The sequence below is a fragment of the Hemiscyllium ocellatum genome, chromosome 8 (genome assembly GCF_020745735.1).
Source record: "Hemiscyllium ocellatum isolate sHemOce1 chromosome 8, sHemOce1.pat.X.cur, whole genome shotgun sequence".
Lineage (NCBI taxonomy): Eukaryota > Metazoa > Chordata > Chondrichthyes > Orectolobiformes > Hemiscylliidae > Hemiscyllium > Hemiscyllium ocellatum.
In genome coordinates this window covers 100,077,434-100,097,931 of record NC_083408.1, presented here as the reverse complement: position 1 = coordinate 100,097,931, position 20,498 = coordinate 100,077,434, and the positions used below count along the sequence as shown (strand labels likewise).

Below are 20,498 nucleotides of genomic sequence, written 5' to 3'. Positions count from 1 at the left end.
TTATATGTATATGTTGTTGGTAGATATTTAACTGAAATAGTCATAAACATACATCATAAAATGAGGAAACATAGTGAATACAGCTTCTGCGTTTCATGTAAACATAATTGTTTCTTTACCCGTTTTTTTAACCAAAGGTCAGAAAGTCATTTTAACTTTTGACAAGAGACAACGCTACCAAGAAATCACATGATTGAAGTTAAATGACTCAAATCAGCTACCAAAGAATTGCTGAATGCTTACAACATAGACAGGCAGGAGGCTGGGAGAACACAACAAGCCAGGCAGCATCAGAAGGTGGAGAAGACAACGGTTTGGGTGAACACCGTAATGTCAACTTCACCTCCTGATGCTGCCTGGCTTGCTGTGTTCTTCCAGCCTCCTGCCTGTCTACTTTGATTTCCAGCTTCTGCAGTAATTTTGTCTCTAACCAAGAATGCTTACAAAGTGGCAAGGCTACAAAGCATGGATGCAGAGAGGTGGGAGAACAATAAGAAAGACATTGATTTACATTTTCACTGGGTGGTGGATTGTCCCATTATGGCTTTCAGATAGAGTAGATTTCAATGGAATGAAATTTGACAGATTCATGTTTCTGGTAGACAGATTGCCCTGCACTACTTGTAGGTTGCTTTCAAACGAAGAGAAATCATCCTAGCAGAAGGGCAGGTTTTTTTTTTAATTTTAAGAAGACTTCAGACTATGAGGCTTTAGTTTGTAACAAATTTCAGGTTGCAACATTTTATAGAAATCTCTAGGCTGTCAGAATTGAAAACAAATCTTCAGGACTTCAGAGCTTGGAATAAAGAAATCTTAAGCTGCTTCAGCAGCTATCTTCAGCAGTCCAAGGAGAAGGACTGAAAAGAATTATTTAAGGCAGAAATCAAAGTAGAATTAATACTTCACTGGGATTGATTGTCTGTAAAATGCATTGCTGGGAAAGGGGCTGAATCTTTCCATTTGCTGTTTATGTCAATACCTTTCCATATTGTCATTTTATCATATGAACAGTTCGAGAAGTAGCAGCATTTTATGAATTATCAGAATTACTAATTAAAATGAGAATCTTGTCATTTCCATTTTAAGCTTTCACAATGTTTGTGATTTTTGTTAGGGTTTTACTTTTGAGAAATACTCTTTGTTAAATAAAAATGAGTTTTTCCTGCAATGGCAGAAATTCTTGCCTTAACTTTTGCACAGATAGAGGGGCTCTAACCAAACATGGTATAGGAGGCTGAAATACAGAGGTCCTGCTCCCTAAACTGGTCTCTACCATTTCTGAAGTGGCTGGTTTGGGGAGGAGCAGGTTGAACAGTACCAGGCTGTAATTTGCACTTAGCTCATAGAGGCAACGAGATATATAAAGTACATATGCTTCCCATAAGTTTTAATGGTAGGGTGCTCAAGATATGACACGTGCACTTCAGATGTAACGAGAGAAGTTCTAAAGTTACTGGTTTCTTTGAAGAGGTGTAGTACCCTTTTGGAGATGGTCTCTAAACATGTTTGGAAGAGATCAGTTGCTCTTTGATAGAGGTAAGATGACCTTTTTGGATTGACCGAAGTAGACATGAATATAATAAAAAAGTGGATGAACTCATTGGAAATGTCCAGCTCATTGGATCTATTAGACGTCTTTCAGGGGAGCCATTAGAGCATTTAAATATCTTGTCCTGCTATTTAACTCTGTCTTCTGACATACGTTTGAAGGCTATCATCAAAGTATAAGCATCAATCTATCAACATCTCAGTCAGCTGCCTGATGTTCATAGATTTAATGACAGTTCCAAATGATTATGAAGTTTTTGAAATGGGTCAATTAACACAAGGGCTAGTTTTAATAAAGGATGAAACAGTTGAAGGAAGTTAAATACACTGAATGATTTTTCATTGAGAGCACTGTTTTGGAATAGTGAAGTTATCAATAGTTGCTTATGAAATGTATCTACCACAGTAATTTGAATTGATTTATTGTTGTCACATATACCTAATAACAGTGAAAAGTTTTGTTTTATGAACAGTACAAGCAGATCATAACATACAAGGACATACAGATCATAGGGTATTTAGACAGTGAGAAGCCATACAAAGTTATGGCCACACAGAAGGTACATAAAAGATAAACATCAGATTTGAAATTAGAGAGGTCCATTCAGTATGATTCCTAAAGAAGGGCTTATGCCCGAAACGTCGATTCTCCTTCTCCTTGGATGCTGCCTGACCTGCTACGCTTTTCCAGCTATACATTTTTCAGCTCTGATCTCCAGCATCTGTAGTCCTCACTTTCTCCTAGGTCCATTCAGTAGTCAAATAACAGCAGGGAAGCTATTTGTGAGCCCATTGGCATGTGTGTTTAAGCTTCTGTATCTTCTACCTAATAGGAGAGGTTGGAAGAGAGTATTACTGGGGTGGGAGGGTCTTTGATGATGTTGGCAGCAACGGCAATGAGAAGTGTGGATGGAAGGTTAGCTTGAGTGGTGGTCTGGGCTGTGTACACAACTTTCTGTAGTTTTTTACGGTCCTGGGCAGAGCTGTTGCCATACCAGCTCGTTATGTATCCAAATAGGCTGATATCCTAGCCAGGGAACGAAACGTTTGCAGCAAAAACTTCCAGCTCGGCGAACAGAACCACAACAATCTGAGTCATGATATTACTTCCATTTCCCCAGTCTGTATTCACTTTATGGAATTTGTATGGTTTGTGTAAATTGGCTGCTATGTTCCCTACATCCCAACAGTGACTATAGTTCCTAAACACTTCATTAGCTATAGAGGGCTTAGAACATCCGGAGGTCATGAAATATATTGTATAAATTCAGGAGTTTTTCTGCAAGACTAAATGTTTTTGTTCTGTAATTGCTCGATCTACTTTTATAGGGAGTGGAGCTAAATCTACCACCCATCATTCACTTCTACATCTGTTAATTTTCTCTAATTACCTCTGATCCTTGCCCACTGCTGCCTTAAAAAGAAATAAACTCATCCGCTGAAAGTGTAATTATAATAAAGATATACTGGTTTTTGAGGCTGAGGCTTCATTTCGATTATATTTCCATTTAGGAGTCTTGTGAGTAAGCAAAAAGAATGCAATCTGTAATCGCAACAAATCAGAAATATAAAGAAGATGCTGAAATAAACAATGAGGCAGAAGGATTAAAGTTAAGGCAGATTAAAGCTTCTGATGTAAAAATTTCAGATAAACATCTCAAGTAGGGAATATCTTTCTTTCCTTTCACTGAGCTGTGTAGTTTTGTATGCAAATTCTCAAAATCAAAACCTGCTTCCTGTCTAATTTCCTGTCCAATGAATGGGAGAGATCCGCGAATAGAACACTTGCAGGACTAGGCAGTGACTCAAAGAAATGTCAGCAACATCTCTGACCTACACAAGTTTTTGACAAGAGACACAGTCATTGCTAATGTGAGATACAGTCTAGAGGTTGTTGATTGAACACTTCCAGTTTAATTGTGCACAGGTCACACGCTGACCTGCAGGCAGGAAACATGGATGCTTTCACACAATGTTGATTAATTACTTGGGATTTACAATGTAAAAACAAGCCTTTGTTTCAACACCTCCATGCCGCTATTTATGTTTCACATGAGTCTCCTCCACTGTTGCTTCCTCTCACCTTATGAATATATTGCTATTCCTTTCCCTCTCATATTTTATCTATCTTTTCCCTTACTCTCCAAAGTCTTTGAGGAAATTGCCACCCCTCAAACCACATCCATCCGTTCAGGAATTTCATATTTGAATCCCTCCAGTCAGGTTTCTTCAACCATTATGATACTTTGCAAAGTCATTAGCACATTCTTAATAACGGTGATGAAGGTGACCTATCTTCTTAAACATTATTCACTGTTAACCAACTGAGTGAGATTGCTTTCATTTGGCTCCATTCTTATTCATCCAATTATAGCCATTTAAAAAGGTTTCACTTGCTGCTCCCACAGGGTTACTTCTGGTGTCCTGCAATGGCTGTCCTTAGACCCATAGTATTTTCTAATCACCATGATGCCTCTCAAGGACATCAACCAATGGTGTTTAATTTTGGTTTACACACGTACGTTGGTCAGACTCAGCTTGACCTCACCTCCAGCTCTCTCAACTCATAGAATCCTTACAAGTGCAGAAAGGGGCCATTTGGCCCATTGAGTTCACATTGACCTTCCGAAGACCATCCTAGCCAGATTGACGCTATTCCCACAATTACCACCTATCCTGCACACTACAGGGCAATTTAGCATAGACAATCCACTTAATCTGCACATCTTTGGACTGCAGAAGGAAACCCAAGCAGATGCAGGGAGAATGTGCAAACACCATTGAAGACAGTCACCTAAGGCTGGAATTGAACTCAGGTCCCTGGCACTGTGAAGCAACAATGCTAACCAGTGAGCTATCATGTCACCCCAACTCTTCCACTAAACTGAGAGACAATTTACTGGATGAATAGAAGTTTCCTCCAATTAAATAATGGGAAGACTAAAGCTATGTCTTTGGCCCAGACTCCCAATCTCTGGTCCCTAACTACCAACTCTAGCCTTCTCCCGGTCACAATCTGAAGCTAAACCAAATGATTCACAATCTCAGTGTCGTACCTGACTCTGAGATGGGTTTCAGACCACATTGCTGCTCCATCAGTAAGACAATTTATTTTGTTCCCATATCATCATTCAACTGCTGCTGTTCAATCCATTATCCATGTCTTTGTTACCTCTCGATTTGACAAATCCTATGCAGTCCTGGCTGACCTCTCATATTCCACCTTTCTCTTAACTTGAGATGATCAGGCCTCTACTGACTATTTTCTAAGTCACAACAAATTTTATTCATGAATAAGCCATGTGCTCACTTACCAACACTGGCTCCCTGCCACACAACACCTAAATTTTAGAATTCCCATCCTTCTCTTTAAATTCCCCCCTGCCCTCATCCCTCCTTATCTCTGTAAGCTCCTCAAGCCCCACAACTCTCTGAAACATCTGCACTCATTCCATTCTAGCCGCTTGGTGTAGCAAACAAAATTAGGAACACCCATCAATGCTGTGCCTTCAGCTGCCTGGGCCCTAACCACAAGAATTTCCTGAGCAAAGCTCTCTCCTCTCCTCCTCGTTTTCTTCTTTTGAGGTTCTCCCTTAAACCTACTTGATTGTTCAATCAAAAAGAAAATAAATATATCCAAATATTATCTTATGTGCTTTAGTGTATAATTTTACTTCACACTGAACCCAAAAAATTCCTTGGGATGTGGGGGTTCTGAGATTAGATGAGATTCCTTACAGTGCGAAAGTCCACACCAACCCTCCGAAGAGTAACCCACCCAGACCCATTTCCCTCAAACTAATGCACCGAACACTATGACTGTGTTGTGATGTATGTCTGGCTATGTGGAGTTTGCACATTCTCTCTGTGGCTGCGTGGGTTTCGTCCCACAGTCCAAAGTGCAGGTTAGGTGAATTGGCCACGCTAAATTGCCCATTGTGTTCGCGGATGTGTAGGTTAGGTGCATTAGTCAGGGGTAAATGTAGGGCAGGGGAGCTATATTAATCTAAGTTGTTGGCATTTAAACATCTGTGCTATACATCTCATTTGTGCCATGTTCCACATTCTAACCACTCTCTAATTAAAGAAGCTTATCTTGAATTTCTTCCTGACTATCTTAGATTTATGACTTCCAGTTTTGGATTCTCACATAACTGGAAACTTCTTTTCTATACTTTCATAAATTTTAAGTCAGCTATCAACTTTCTCATATCAGCAGACCAAACACAGCGTCTCCCGTCTTTATTTATCGTTATAAGCTCTCCATTCTGAAAACCTTCCTCCAGTTTTGTTTTGCACCTTTTCCAGTGTCCTTACATAAAAGAGGGGGCAAGATTCAAGTCATTATTAATGATACATGATTGAAATGTATCAATATTGTATTGATCAAAGACAAAGACAGAGACATGTAATGTAGACACAATCTTACTTAGTAACTATTCAAAATGCATTTGACGTACAGACGCCGTGTGAACACTTTTTATAGATAATAACCCTATTTTAAAAGGTTCAAAGTTAAATATTCAACTGTATTGGCATAGTGGCTCAGAGGTGCCTCATAGTGCCAAGGACCCAGGTTCGATTCCAGCCTCAGGCGACTGGCTGTGTGGAGTTTGCACATTCTCTCTGTAGCTGTGTGGGTTTCCACCCACAGTCCAAAGATGTGCAGGTTAGGTGAATTGGCCACGCTAAATTGCCCGTTGTGTTCAAGGGTGTGTAGGTTAGGTGCATTAGTCAGCGGTAAATGTAGGGGAATGCATCTGCATGGGATACTGTTTGGAGGGTCGGTGTGGACTTGTTGGGTGAAATGGCCTGTTTCCACACTGTAGGGATTTTATGATATTAAGTTCCATCCAAGTAGTATCATACATAATGACAAAGCCAATCTGATCTGCACAGCTACTGTGCCTCTAAGCTTCATGGAAATATTGTTGGAAATATATTTGCAGTGTCATTCTGTGTGTATGACACATGTCCTAGGAATTCTAGCTGATGTTGCTGTCACTAAAAGATAAATCCAGCCCTCAAGTATAAGGTCTTAATGTAGCCTAGCGATGATCACTGTTAACATAAAGATGGTGAATTCAAATCCTGAATCCAACAAAACTAATCATTAGAAAAGGAAAATGGAAGCTGCTAGATGGCTGTAAAACCCTCCTTAATTCATTAATGTCCTTCTGTGAAGGGAACCTTCTGTTTTCACCTAGTCTGGCCTACATGTCACTCCTTAAGTAGTTCAACCCTAACAGGGAAATGAAGAGTAAATAATGGATACAGCTTTGTCAAAAATGCTTATAATGTCTATAAGATTGCGATCCAGTGGTTTAGGAGTTCCTTCTATGAACATCACTGGACTAACTAAACTTTGCTAAACATATGTTGGTCATCTTCCTCTCTTGCCAACCATATATGGCAATTTGAAGTAATTGTCCATCAGTAAAGCTCAGGATAGCAAAGAGAAAAATGCTGCTGTCAGACAACACTGATTGAAAGGGTTCACTGGTGCGAAACGTGAGAACAGTTTGTATGAATTAAGTGTCTCCAGTTCTTCAGCAACTCAGCAAACACAGTTGTTCAGCACATTGGTAACTACAACATGTGCCAAATTGCATGATTATTCACAATACATGTTAAATGTTTTTGCTGGAGCCTCATTCTATTTACAGTTTGAAAGAACCACCAATTTGAGGTTTTTAGTGAAGGTTAGGCTAACAGAACTAATGACAGATTGGTTAGACAAAAGAAAGTAGATGGTTAATGAATCATAAAATTGCAGTTGGATGGAGGTGACTAGTAGATTCATTTATGCATTCCTTATGCTATTCACGTTATTCAGAAATAGCTTAAGGTTGAGAATTCATTAACTGCTTTAATGTTCGAAGAAAGTACCAAAGGGCTACGAAGGGATAATGAGACAATACTGACAAAAAAGTGAAAGATGATGACATAATGAGGGCTGACCAAAAGTTTCAACAAAGAGTTGTTTGTTGAAGTTTGTTTTGTAAAGAAGAAGCAATGGAATCATCAGAAAATTTGCACCCAGGCACCCTGGAACCATTACTTAGGCAGCACCAAACACACTTTTGAATTATTTATTATTTGGTTAGAATAAAGAATCCAGGACAACCCAAAACCAGTGATTTTTTTAAAATTTGAGAATGAATTGAGATTGCGCAGGGTCGTGTTTATTTTTTGCGTTATCTTCTGTTGGAGAAATTTGCCCAATAGGTTAGATGACAGTCTGAACAGGTAGATCAGATTTCTCTTCCCGGAACTGAGCATGAGTCCAGTTTTATAATAATGCTGCACAATGATGCTGATCAAGAAATGGGAAACTACAATGCATCTGGAAATGGAGTAATCTAGTTGCAAGGATGCTAATTGGAAAACAAAAATCAGATGAATGTCCTGTTTCTTCACACAATGCAACATCCTGACAGTATCGATGTTCCATTCCTCTTCATAGATAGGTGTTAATGTTTCCTCTGAAGTGGTGAGGTGCTTCCATTGTCCTGTTCCTGGAGCATGCCCCTTGCTGGTGCCACTCTGTCTGGCCTGCTCTTTGTGTGGCTTTGGTATTGCTGAGTTGTGAAACTGCCCTTGGGGCTTTGAGATATTTGTGGTGCTCTGTCATTGTTAGCGGGAGCTTGAAGCGTATTGCTTCGTCTGCGTGGGTCTCATTTGGCTTGTGAGCCTGCATGGGAATTCTGGGTGTTTTGGTACAGTTTGGCCAATTTTGCTTTTGTGGGCCTATCGTGGGTTAGCAAATCTGTTCCCACATCTTCAGAGAGATTAAGCAGGGGAATTCTACAGAACCATAAATGAGTGGGCAGAATCCATTAAGAGGGGGTGGGGAGCAATGTTGTTGAGAATGAGCTCATGTAACTTTTTTTTAATCCTCCAGTCCTGCTTAATCTTTATCACCAATGTAGAAGTACAATGCTTTAAAAAAATCAATTATCAGAAGTACATTTTCAGATGATTTCTGAAATATCTAAATAGTTGGAACAGATTATCCTCTTGCTTCATTTTTAAATGTTCTTGCAACACTGACAAAGTTGCATCAGAGTCAGTTCTAATTGCCTGGTTGAAATTGAACAGGTGAACCACAATGTGAGGCATGTACATCAGACAAGATAAGGGATCATAGAGTGCAGTGGCAGTGTTCCTAGCTCTGAGTTAGAAGATCTGGATTCAAATCACCCCTGCTATAGAGGTGTGTCATAAAGAGAGATATATTTAGTCTCGACAAGGTAAAGATGACAGCTTTTCTTTACAAATGATAGTAACAAACTTAGAGTACTGCAAATGCTGGAAATGTTTAGCAGACCTAGCTACAATCAGGCAGGCAGAAACAAAGTTAACACTGAGTCAAAATTAACTTTAAACATTAAACTCAGTTTGTCACTCCACTGATGCTGTTGGATTTGCTGAGCATCTCAGGCACTATATGTTCTTATCACACGAGCAATCTAGTTGAGTATTTATAGTAATCCAGGACCTTCCAAAGTCCGTTTCCAAAACCAAACTTCTTGAAGTCAATTTCACAGTTTATCAAAACTGGATTTGAACTCACAACCTTCAGATTTCTAACATTACAAGATGGCCCAGGGCTTATATTTTAATCTCCATTTTTAAAACAAAACCCTTCTTTCTGTGTACCTGTAAGAGGATCTGGAGTGTAGCGTTGGTTCTGATATAATGCGACAGTTCTGTTTTCGTGCAATTTCGTGCTACAAGAAACTCGTGCAATAGCAGTGTCATTTTAATTGATGGGGCTGGAATCACATTATAGCCAGTACAGGTAAAGTTTGCATTCTACAAACAATGTTCTAAATTCTTAAATCACGTTAAAGTCGATTCGTGTTGAATTAACACACGTTATAGCAAAACTGACTATATTATCTAACTCCTAACACATAGACCCATGGAGATAAACAGACTCTTCTTCAATCTCTTCTCTTGTTCTTCTTCCTATTGCCACCTTCCTCATTTGCCCAAAACCTCCAACTTTTTCCCATTCTGAAGAAGAAATATCACAGACCTGAAAAGATAACTCAGTTTCTCGCTCACACAGATGTGCCCAGACCTACAATATTTTTGCAGTGTTTACTGTTTTTTGGTCCAGATTTCCAGCATCACCTTATCTTGTTTTTTGTACTGTCTACTTCCCCGGTTTAACAACTACACCAGTTAAGACTGCTACTAATATCATATACTTGATATAACCCGAAGTTGTAAAGAAAGGTTAGATAGGCTATGACATTTTTTCATTGAAGTGTAGGAAGTTGAGAAGCTACCTTATATATATATATATATATATATATATATATAGAGTTAATGGTAGCTGTCTTTTCCCTTGTTTGGGGGATTTCAAGACTAGAGAGCACATTTTTAAAGGTGAGAGGGGAGACACTTAAAGACATGAGGGGCATTTTTTTTTCTACACACAGGTGGTCCACGTGTGGAATGAACTTCCAGATGGATGATGATACAATTAAAATGTTTAAAAAACAGTTGGATAAGTACATGAAAAGGAAAGGTTTGGAGAGATATGGGCCAGGACTAGTTTAGCTTGGGATTATGGTTGGCATGGACTGTCAGACTGAAGTGTCTGTTTGACTCTGCGGCTCTGTACTTGATATAACCACTACATATTATGTATTAGATATAACTATATATAGGTAAACTCAAATCCAGTTAAATCATTGTACTCAAATATACTGAGTCTGGATGGTTTAAACACTTCTTCTCAATTCCTTGCACTACAGTCCCTTCTTTACTCCATGTTCCAGTCAAATGCTAAAAATGGAAAACAGCTTGTCAGTCACCCACCAAATTCATTGGCTCAACTACAGGTACATTTCAATGTACTGTTGGTACAGTAGGAAAGTAGTTTCAACAACAGGAGGTCCAAACATTGCTGAATATCTTCAGAGCCTGCTCCAGAATGTTTCTGGAGGAGAACTCTGCAAGCAAATACACAGAATGCTGGAGAAATGCCGCCAGAAACAAAAGTGAGCACCCCCAACAAAACATGGTAAAGCTAAAAGTTCATGTTAAAAAAACCAGCTCTATTATGCATGTAGTTTTTGTTGGCCCACATTAAAGCACCAATCATCACTCACTGATAAAGCTTTAATACAAGGATACTGTAAATCAATAGTCATTGCTCAAATGGTTTCCATTCACTTTATGATACTTTTGATTTCGTAGTTCACACAATAGATTACTGGTGCTGTAATCTTATCAGTAAATTTAACTGACGTCAAAACATTCAAGTAAAGCAACAATTCACAATGGCAGTCTGAATCCAAGACTAAATCTTGGTTTAGAGATTTATTTTAGTTTTGATTCCACTGTGGAATGAATAATAATGCTTTATTTCCAGTAAGCCTCCACCTACAGGTGGGAGGGCAGTCAGGAATGAACAGGTATTTCTTCTCCTTCATTGACAGTGCATAAATGTCACAAGCGTAGTCATTTTTCCCCATTCCTAATTGTCCTTGAGAAATTAGTGCTCAATCACCTTCTCGAGTCTGGTGTGTATCAACTGCGTGGTTTACTGAGCCATTTGAAAGGGGGTTATGATCTACCATGCTTTTGTCGGTTTCCAGGAACCTATAGATCAAACCATTTTCTTTCCTAACAGGCATTAGTGAATTAGTTGAATTTTTATGACAATCCTGAGTTACAATTACGAATGCCAATTTTATAATGTTAGATTTATTTAATGAACTGAATTTCGCAACTGCAATGGCAGAATTTGAATTTGCAAATTTTAGTCTGCATTACTAATCCAGCAGCATAATGAGCACTGGGAGAAAGTGAGGACTGCAGACGCTGGAGATCAGAGTCAAGAGTATGATTCTGGAAAAGCACAGCTGGTCAAGCAGCATCAAAGGAGCAGGATAATCAACGTTTCGAGCATAAACTCTTCATCAGGAATGAGGCTTGTGGAGCCAAGGGGGCTCAGAGATAAATGGGAGGGGGGTGGAGTTTGAGGGCGGAGTTTCTGTCCTTGTTGTGGTTGGAGTGGTAGGGTTTGAGGGTGGAGTTGTGGGAAGTGGAGGGCACCATCAAGTATGTGGGAGGGGAAACTGTGGCATTTATAGAAGGAGCCAATCTTCTAGGTTCTATGGTGGAACTGGTTCTCCTGGGAGAAGATGCTGCGGGGGCGGAGAAATTGAAAATAAGGGATAGCATTATTCCCGATTCCTCTGCCTCCGCCGCATCTGCTCCCAGGAAGACCAATTCCTTCACTGAACATAACCACATATCTTCCTTCCCTCCTGGAACCTTCCCCTGCCACCGCAAGAATCGCAAATCCTGCGCCCATAACTCCCCCCTTTACTCTGTCCAAGCTCCCAAAGTAGCCTTCCACTTCCATCAGAGATTTACCTGCACTTCCTTACACATCATTTGTTGTGTCCATTGCTCCCGATGTGGTCTCCTCTACACTAGGAAGACAGGACACCTACTTGCGGAACGCTTCAAAGAACATCTCTGGGACACATGCACAAAAACATCCCACTGCCCTGTGGCTGAATACTTTAACTCCCCTTCCCAGTCCCATAAACACACGCAGGTCCTAAGCTGCCTTCATTGCCAATTCCTTACCACCTCACACCTGAAGGAAGAATCCCTCATCTTCCATCTTGAGACTCTCCAACCACATGGGATCTATGTGGATTTCACCAGTTTCCTCATTTCCCCTCCCCCCACATTATCCCAGATCCAACCTTCCAACTTGGCACCGCCCTCATGACCTGTCCTACCTGTCCATCTTCCTTCCCACCTATCCACTCCAACCTTCTCGCCAACCTATCACCTTCACTCCCACCTCCATTGTACTCATAGGACTATCTTGGCATATATACTGGGAGATGAACAGAATCTTCCACAACATGCATGGGATTGTAACTCAGAGTAACAGGTTACCTCCTAACCTTCAAATTAATAATGGCCATGATTTGTGTGATGGTGTATTATCGAGTCAGAGTATAGTGGTCAGCCTTAAGTAGCTTGCTCAGAATGAGTAAAGGTTAAATTTATCAGGAATATGGTGAGGTTGGAGGATTTAACAGTTAAAAAAAATGCTTTTTACCACACTTATGCAGAACTTTTATGATCTTGGGAGTTTCAAATATTTTAAAACCTTCTAATTTCTGTAAATGTGTGGTCATTGTTGAAATGTAGAGTAAGGAAGCCAATTCACAGACAGAACATTCCCACCTCAAGGTAAATAACCTGATCATCTGTTTCTAGTGACATTGCTTGAGGGATAAATATTGGCCAGCATACCAGGACCTCCTTCAATCTTTGAATGTAATCTTCCAAGTTTTTCCAAGAGAGTTTATGAGGCTTTGCTAAATGTCTCATCTAAAAGACAGGTTGTTAGTGTAGGCATTGGCCTTATTGCTAGACTATTAATCCAGTGACCCAAATAATGTTTTGGGGTCCTGGGTTCAAATCCCATCATGTCAGGTAGTGAAGTTTGAATTCAATAAAAATCTGGAATTAAGAATCTAATGATGACCATGAAACCATTGCTAATTGTCAGGAAAATCCATTTGGATCACTGATGTTCTTCAGGGAAGGAAGCTGCTGGTCTGAGCTACATGTGTCTCCATGCCCATGCATTGTGGTTGAACCTTAAATGCCCTCTGAGCAATAGGAATGGGCCTAGCTGTAAGTATAGGCCTAGCCAGCAACACCCTATTCCTGTGAACAATCTTTTTTTATAAAATGGTTATGGCAAAAGTGGTTTTAGTACCGGATTAGCCAGTAATGGGGTTGCAATTTCAAAGCGCAAATTGAATTGAATAAGTCACTTGTTCATCACTTATGCTGTGAGTGTCTAGTTTGGCAATGTCACTGACAATCAGCACTCAATGTGAAATAAGCCTGAGATAAACTTGACCTACTCTTGGGGAAAAAAGGCAGGGCAGGTGACTGAGGTGTCAGTGGGGGAGCACTTTGGACCCAGCGACCATAATTCTATTTGTTTTAAAATAGTGATGGAAAAGGATAGACCAGATCTAAAAGTTGAAGTTCTAAATTGGAGAAAGGCCAACTTTGACGGTATTAGGCAAGAACTTTGGAAAGCTGATTGGAGGCAGATGTTCGCAAGTAAAGGGACGGCTGGAAAATGGGAAGCCTTCAGAAATGAGGTAACAAGAATCCAGAGAAAGTATATTCCTGTCAAGGTGAAAGGGAAGGCTGGTAGGTATAGGGAATGTGGATGACTAATGAAATTGAGGGTTTGGTTAAGAAAAAGAAGGAAGCATATGTCAGGTACAGACAGGATAGATCGAGTGAATCCTTAGAAGAGTATAAAGAAAGTAGGAGTATACTTAAGAGGGAAATCAGGATGGCAAAACGGGGACACGAGATAGCTTTGGCAAATAGAATTAAGGAGAATCCAAAGGGTTTTTACAAATATATTAACGACAAAAGTGTAACTAGGGAGAGGAGATCAGCAAGGCGGCCTTTGTGTGTAATCACAGAAAATGGGGGAGATACTAAATGAATAGTTTGCATCAGTATTTACTGTGGAAAAGGATATGGAAGCTGGAAGCTAGAGAAGTAACTGTTGGGCCTCTTGCTGAGATATTTGTACCATCAATAGTCACAGGTGAGATACCGGAAGACTGGAAGATGCCAGACGTGGTGCCACTGTTTAAGAAGAGCAGTAAAGACAAGCCAGGGATCTATAGACCGGTGAACCGGACGTTGGTGGAGGGCAAGTTGTTGGAGGGAATCCAGAGGGACAGGATGTACATGTATTTGGAAAGGCAAGGACTGATTCGGGATAGTCAACATGGCTTTGTGCAGGGGAAATCATGTCTCACAAACTTGATTGAGTATTTTGAAGAAGTAAGAAAGAAGATTGATGAGGGCAGAGCAGTAGATGTGATCTATATGGACTTCAGTCAGGCATTCAACAAGGTTCCCCATGGGAGACTGATTAGCAAGGTTAGATCTCATGGAATACAGGGAGAACTAGCCATTTGGATACAGAACTGGCTTAAAGGTAGAAGACAGAGGGTGGTGGTGAAGGGTTGTTTTTCAGACTGGAGGCCTGTGACCAGTGGAGTGCCACAAGGTTCAGTGCTGGGCCCTCTACTTTTTGTCATTTACATAAATGATTTGGATGTGAGCATAACAGGTACAGTTAGTAAGTTTGCAGATGACACCAAAATTGGAGGTGTAGTTGACAGCGAAGAGGGTTACCTCAGATTACAACAGGATCTGGACCAGATGGGCCAATGGGCTGAGAAGTACCAGATGGAGTTTAATTCAGATAAATGTGAGGTGCTGCATTTTGGGAAAGCAAATCTTAGCAGGACTTATACATTTAATGGTAAGGTCCTAGGGAGTGTTGCTGAACAAAGAGACCTTGGAGTGCAGGTTCACTTGTGGGCGGCACGGTGGCACAGTGGCACAGTGGTTAGCACTGCTGCCTCACAGTGCCTGAGACCTGGGTTCAATTCCCGCCTCAGGCGACTGACTGTGTGGAGTCTGCACGTTCTCTCCGTGTCTGCATGGGTTTTCTCTGGTTGCTCTGGTTTCCTCACACAGTCCAAAGATGTGCAGGTCAGGTGAATTGGCCATGCTAAATTGCCATAGTGTTAGGTAAGGGGCAAATGTATGGGTGGGTTGCGCTTCGGCGGGTCGGTGTGGACCCGTTGGGCCAAAGGGCCTGTTTCCACACTGTAAGTAATCTAATTCATATCTCCTTGAAAGAGGAATCATAGGATAGTGAAGGCAGCGTTTGGTATGCTTTCCTTTATTGGTCAGAGTATTGAATACAGGAGTTGGGAGGTCATGTTGCGGCTGTACAGGACATTGGTTAGGCCACTGTTGGAATATTGATGTTGGAAAGATGTTGTGAAACTTGAAAGGGTTCAGAAAAGATGTAGAAGGATGTTGCCAGGGTTGGAGGATCTGAGCTTCAGGGAGAGGCTGAACAGGCTTGGGCTGTTTTCCCTGGAGTGTCGGAGGCTGAGAGGTGACCTTATAGAGGTTTACAAAATTATGAGGGGCATAGTTGGGATAAATAGACAAAGTCTTTTCCCTGGGGTCGGGGAGTCCAGAACTAGAGGGCATAGGTTTAGGGTGAAAGGGGAAAGATGTAAAAGAGACCTAAGGGGCAACTTTTTCACACAGAGGATGGTACGTGTATGGAATGAGCTGCCAGAGGATGTGGTGGAGGCTGGTACAATTGCAACATTCAAGAGGCATCTGGATGGGTGTATGAATAGGAAGGGTTTGGAGGGATATGGGCCGGGTGCTGGCAGGTGGGACTAGACTGGGTTGGGATATCTGGTCGGCGTGGACGGGTTGGACCGAAGGGTCTGTTTTCATGCTGTGCATCTCTATGACTCTATGACTCTATATGCAATTACAGTAAAAGTACAATTCAAATAATGAAGAATGAAATTACTGTTTCATTTGGTCATTTGTAATGATGTGTTTTGTGATTTTTTTTTCCCCCTCAACCCTTCAGGTCTTTTCACCACAAATTTCCAGGGTCTAAATTGATAACAAAGTTAATGGTACATTTGAGTGGACACTTGTTGAATGTTGGGGCCAGCAATTGATTTCCTATGAGAATTAAAGATAAAAAAAGGGAGTCAATATGAAGGAGTAAATGCAGTGCAGGAAAATCAAATCAATTGCCAAGAAAGAAATATAGGAGGTAATAATAATTTGATTAAGATAGCAGGAAAAGAAACAGGAAGAAAAAAATAAGAAAAATTTAACTTTAAAAGCATCATCCAGGACTAATTTACTATCTATCGGAATGAGATTATAGCTGTTTCAATTATTCCAAGTCAGTACTTAATGCCATTGTAAAAAACAGATAGCTCATCGTTAAAAACGTCTTTACAACATTGGATTAACTTTTTGCACTAAGTTTAGTTTGTTTTCATGGCAAGCATGTGGTGCTTTCTCACAATTCACAAAGAAGTGAGGGTGAGTGTGTGATTGCAAACATAATGGTGCAAATCATCCAGCAGTTCACAGCATTTCGCTAATCGCTGAGTAACTCTTCCTCATCACAATTTGGGGATGCTGGTGTTGGACTGGGGTGTATAAAGTTAAAAATCACACAACACCAGGTTATAGTCCAACAGGTTTAATTGGAAGCACACTAGCTTTCGGAGTGTCGCTCCAAAAGCTAGTGTGCTTCCAATTAAATCTGTTGGACTATAACCTGGTGTTGTGTGATTTTTAACTTCCTCATCACAGATTCTGATTTCTTTTTTAAAAGATACAACACGTGTGGATTTAACTCCTCAGTATTTTCCCAGCAAATTCTGAGACGCTGTTTCTTCAATATCATGCTCTCCACTATTATATCCTAGTGGCCGTCTTCTCCTTGACTTTTTCTGACTGCATGCAGCTCTGTACCACGTTGCTGTGAGTTCCACCATAGGTAAGCTGGTCTCAAACCAACACCAGCCAGAACGGTGATCGAGTCCTATGTTGCTGGCACCAATGTGACTCATGTCAGACATCCAGCCAACCTCATCCCCGCTCTCCATTTGCAGTCTGAGATTCCAGAATATTCAGTCAATGCACTGCCAAGTCCATTGTTCCATCAAGCAAAAATGTACATTTCTGGGTAGGCGATGGCCTAGTGGCAATATCACCAAACTATTAATGCAGAGACCCATTAAGGGGTCATGGGTTCAAATTCCACCAAGGCAGATGGCAGAATTTGAATTCAATAATAAGCTGAAAATAAGAATTTAATAATGACCATGCAACCATTGATGATTGTCAGGAAAAAAAAAATCTAGTTCACAAATGACCTTTAGGGAAGGAAACTGCCATCCTTACCTGGTATGCCCTACATGTGACTCCAGAACTACAGCAACGTGAGTGATTCTTAACTATCCTCTGGGCAATTAGGCTTGGGAAATAAGTACTGGTCCAACCAGTGACGTACACGTCTCATGAACAAATTTTAAAAAAACATGGCTATTGGAGAAATTGTTCTCAAGTGGATTTGCCTGTAACAAATCTCTTTTTAACTCAGTATTACAGCAACCCATTGACACATGGAGAGAGGAGAGATGCCTCAAACATTATGCAGAGTCTCTTAACAAATGAGATGTTTCCAATCACAGACAAAAATAGAATGAAAGACCAGCCAGCCCTTATGGCAAAGTGAGAATATCCCTACCTCTGAGCCAGGGAACCTGAGGTCAAGTCCCACACACTCCATAGGTGGCTAACCAGAGACTATAGGGTGGATAGCCAGAGAGTTTTTTTCCCACAGTGGAAATGTCTATCATGAGGGGCCACAATTTTAAGGTGATTGGAGGAAGCTTTACGGGAGATGTCAGAGGGAGCTTCTTTATTCAGAGTGGTGGGTGTGTGGAATGCACTGCATAGTAGAGTCAGATACATTAGGGACATTTAAGCAGCTGTTGGATAGGCACATGGAAGCTAGTACAATGAAGGATATGTATGTTAGTCTGATCTTAGAGTAGGATAAAGGGCCGACACAGCATTGAGGGATGAAGTGCCTGTACGTTCTATGTTCTATCCCTAAGCAGGTTGATTGGAAAAGATCACAAATGAGAGCTTGATAATACTTATTATGATGTGATCTTTTCTATCACCAATCCCCATGCTCTGCACTATATATCTTTTATCATCTTTTTCCCTGATCAATTCTCCCCACCCCAATTCCAAAGTCACCTCACAACTTAATTCCGACCATACCACTGACCCTTGTTTAGTGCCAATCCTTGCCCTTTAGCCCCAGTAAGTATTTCACCAAGTTGAAAAGTGAGTGGTCACCGCATTGGGTGCTAATTTTAAAGAGTCTCTTGTTTGTCTAACTCAAGGGAATGAATCTCAGAAATGAACCAGTGATATCTTCCAGATAATTTGGTATTTCATACAGGAGCAAACAGTTAAAAATAAAATTGGGCACCTCTCCTGTAAAAATCCCTGGCTCTTAATCGAGTTTGTGCACAACTGGGCTGGTAATTTAAGAAACAAAAGTGTCTAAGCACATCTGAAGGTGTACTTACAGCACTGTGTAAATCTGTAGGGTGCCAATGCTGTGCAAATCAGTGACTGTGAAATTAATCAGTAAACACACTTACTGACGTGACATGGCTAAACTTTTAACCCTTTCATTTATCCTCTCAAGATAAATTAGTAACTCAATTTGAATCTATGTTTCCAACTGTGTAGCAATGGGGGATCCCCCCCCCCCCCCCCATTTAATCTACTAGGCAGAGCTCTCCACGTTTGGAAGTTATTTGGATGGCACTGAACAGCTGGGCGAACTTGTTCAACATTTCTCTGCTGTATTCTGTGATCCAACACCACCCAATGTCATGAAACTTGTTCCCACAAACCTCACAACTCTGGGTGGAAGTTATAGCTGAATGTCAAGTGAACCTTGTATTGTTCGGATTACTCTTCCCTAACTCTCCCGATTCTGTGACTTCTTTTTACAAGCACGCCGGGGTCACATACATCCCAAAGGTCACTACCGAAGGTATTTTGTTCAAGAGAGAGAGAAGAGTTCACAAACTCACCTCTCTGTTTATGCTGGACTCCGATCTCCAGAATGGTCCTGGGTTTCCTCATGCAGCTCCTGGTCCTGGCAATTCGGGTTCACAGCCGAAGGTAATGTAGGGTCAGCTCCCTTCCGACGGATCCTATCGCAGCCGGCACTCCAAACTGAGGAGGAAACTCGCTCAACTCCTACTGGCCTTTTCTCAGAATTAAATCACAGAGGAATTGTTTTGAGCAGGGTGCATCTTTCGTTGCTGTTGTTGTTTCGAGAATTGGGACTTAAAATTAGCCTTGGGGTGCTTTCTGTTAATTTTAATCGGTTCCAGCCCCAGTGGAAGTTCAGGTTGACAAAGTTACCTGTGTGAAGTCAGGACAGAGAAAAATGAACTTCTCTGTAATTTTCGCCCACACCAGCTCCTCAGTGCAGTTCCTGATTTCTTGTCCCTGTCACAGGTTGCCCTTGTTGTTTCCGAGCTGCTGGCTCTGTCACAAACCCCATCTTCCCTCCCCGGAGCCCAGCTACCTGCACTCACCCCGATAGGCAAACCTCACACTCTATCTTAACCAGTACCAAGCGTCCGCTGGGTCCTACAGCTCCTCATCGTCTCGTAACACTGATCCATTAACCCTCACGGAACCTGTCGCTTGCGTCTTTTTCTCTCGCTATCAATCATCGTAGGCTTTCTTCAGGTGCAGTGATGTGCATCTACCTCTAAACTAGGAAGCATGTATTCGTGTCCCATCAGCTCAGGACGTGCATCAGCAGGTTTATTAGAAAATATCGAAAACGTCCTTACACGTAACACTTAATTTGACTCATCAAAAATAAAATCACTTTCAAATTGCACATTTACCAGCCTCTTGCAAGCATCTTTAAAGTATTTGCATTCAAGTATTTGCAGTGTAATTTTTTTAAAAACTGGAATATTGGCAATACTTCGCATCAAGATTTCTCTGATTTCTTATTAATTCAATTTCAGTTTGTTCAGATAAACATTTATCAAAAGTTGAATAAGTTCATTTATTATAGGAACCGGTTGGTCACTTAACTCACTTGCACTAATTCACGCCGATTTCGCTGCTCGTTGGATACTGCCTGAACTGCTGTGCTCTTCCAGCACCACTGATCCAGAATCTGGTTTCCAGCATCTGCAGTCATTGTTTTTACCTGCACTAATTCACTGCCATGTTTACCCAAGACAAGAATGCAATTCAAAAGTCACCCATTGATTGCCATAGAAGAATTATTCATCCCATTAAAATCAATTGTTTTTTGTTATTAATGCAGACATGCAGATATTCTCATGTTTTAGTTTTACTTTTGCAGATTTACTCTGTACCAGAAATTGAAAGGAAGTCAGTGGCAGAAAAAAAAACCCTCAAAATAAATACAGGAA

The 20,498-nt window shown here is 40.8% G+C and overlaps 1 protein-coding gene across 1 annotated transcript in view; it reads right to left on the bottom strand.

Moving 5' to 3' along the window:
- Positions 1-20,218, bottom strand: part of LOC132817987 (tandem C2 domains nuclear protein) — a 70,129-nt gene extending 49,911 nt beyond the window's left edge. The window contains exons 1-2 of the mRNA XM_060828563.1: positions 20,156-20,218; positions 19,122-19,458 (exon numbers count right to left, since the gene is read on the bottom strand). The gene's annotated coding sequence lies outside the window, so the exon portion shown is untranslated. The remainder of the gene's footprint in view (positions 1-19,121; positions 19,459-20,155) is intronic.
- Positions 20,219-20,498: the final 280 nt, after the last annotated feature.